Genomic DNA, 1,754 nt, shown 5'->3' with positions numbered 1-1,754 from the left:
ACTAGAACATTCCTCTAATTAAAGTTGATTGACCAATCAATCCCTGTGGGATTCGACCTCACTCTATTGTAAGTTTTTACTTGACGACAATTCGGTATACTTGCCGAGGGAAATTGTTGAGAGACAAGTTTCCTGCATCAAGTTTATGGCGCCATTGTCGGGGATTGATTTTGTATCAACAATGATTAAATTGGTGGATAACTAGAGTGAGCAATTTTTTTTCTTTTGTTTGATTTAATTTCATTTGAGTAATTTACTTTCAGTTTTAGTTATTTCCTTCCATTTACCCTTTACCCATTTGTGGTGTTATCTGCGCATTTTTTTTACTATTTAGTTCACTGACCCACTAACTGTTTGATATATTGCATCACTCACACTAATAGTATTTCTGCAGAGAATACATATTATCTGCATCTATCTTTCTTGCTTTTGCCTTGTTGGTTGTATGACAGGTAGAAGAAGCGGGGCTTCAACTTCCTTTGATTCTGAACCTGAGAGAACTTTCCTTAGATTAAGGAGGGAAGCAAGAGGAAAGAGAGTAGTTGGTACGGAGGAAAAAGAGGAGTATTTTGAACCAGAGATGGATGAGAATATGGAGAACTATCATAAAGAAGAGGCTCACAACCATGGCAGAGAAGGCCCAGTGCATCATGCTGGGCAAGAGAGAAGAGTTATGGAATCCTACATCAATCCAAACCGAGGAAACTGTGGAAGTAGCATCCAAAAGCCAACCATACATTCCAACAACTTTGAACTAAAGCCACAGCTTATCACCCTTGTTCAGAACAACTGTTCATTCGGAGGAAGTGTTCAAGAAGATCCCAATCAACATCTAACCACCTTCCTGAGGATATGTGATACTGTGAAGTCTAATGGTTTTCATCCTGACACCTATAGACTGCTTCTATTCCCTTCTCACTCAAGGACAATGCATCTAAATGGCTGGAATATTTCCCGAAGGAGAGCTTAACAACCTGAGAAGATATGGTGAACAAATTCTTGGCGAGATTCTATCCTCCTCAAAAAATCAACAGGTTGAGAGCTGAGGTTCAAACTTTTAGGCAACAGGATGGTGAGACTCTCTACGAAGCATGGGAGAGGTTTAAGGATCTGACAAGAAGGTGCCCACCAGATATGTTCAATGAATGGGTGCAGTTACACATTTTCTATGAAGGTCTTTCTTATAAATCAAAGAAGGCAGTAGACCACTCATACGGGGGATCTCTGAACAAGAAGAAGACCATTGAAGAAGCCATAGATGTCATTGAGACTGTAGCTGAGAATGACTACTTCTATGCTTTTGAAAGGGGTAACACTAGAGGAGTAATGGAGCTAAACAATGTGGATGCACTGCTGGCCTTACCAAGAAGATGGAGAGGAGTCAAGTAGAAGTAATCACCACCTCAACAGTAGCTCAAGAAGGAGTGAATGAAGAAGCAGAGGGTGATCAGGAACAAGACAACTACATTGGAAATCCACCTAGGCAGAACCATGACCCATTGAAAGAACTGAAGATTGATGGTTTAGAAGTTATAGTAAACTCTCGTTGTAAGTATAGTTACTAAACCAAGCAATCAACATTTCTTACAAACGTTTTGGTTGTCACAAGTAACAAACCCCCAAATAAATTGTTAACCGAAGTATTCAAACCTCGGGTCGTCTTCTCAAGGAATTGCAGGGAAGTGTTCTTATTATTGGTTATGAGTTTTGTAAATTGGGGGTTTAGGAGTTTGGGCAATGGGCACAGATATATT

The 1,754-nt window shown here is 39.9% G+C and overlaps 1 non-coding gene across 1 annotated transcript; it reads right to left on the bottom strand.

The window, feature by feature from the left end:
* Positions 1-1,032: 1,032 nt before the first annotated feature.
* Positions 1,033-1,139, bottom strand: LOC148567828 (small nucleolar RNA R71). Its single transcript, XR_015882258.1, has one exon. It is a non-coding gene; the product is annotated as a small nucleolar RNA R71 (small nucleolar RNA).
* Between the last annotated feature and the right edge of the window lie 615 nt (positions 1,140-1,754).

Source organism: Arachis ipaensis, chromosome B4 (genome assembly GCF_059453495.1).
Source record: "Arachis ipaensis isolate K30076 ecotype BB chromosome B4, ASM5945349v1, whole genome shotgun sequence".
NCBI lineage: Eukaryota > Viridiplantae > Streptophyta > Magnoliopsida > Fabales > Fabaceae > Arachis > Arachis ipaensis.
Note: the sequence above shows the minus strand (reverse complement) of the source record. Positions and strands in the feature narration are given on the sequence as shown.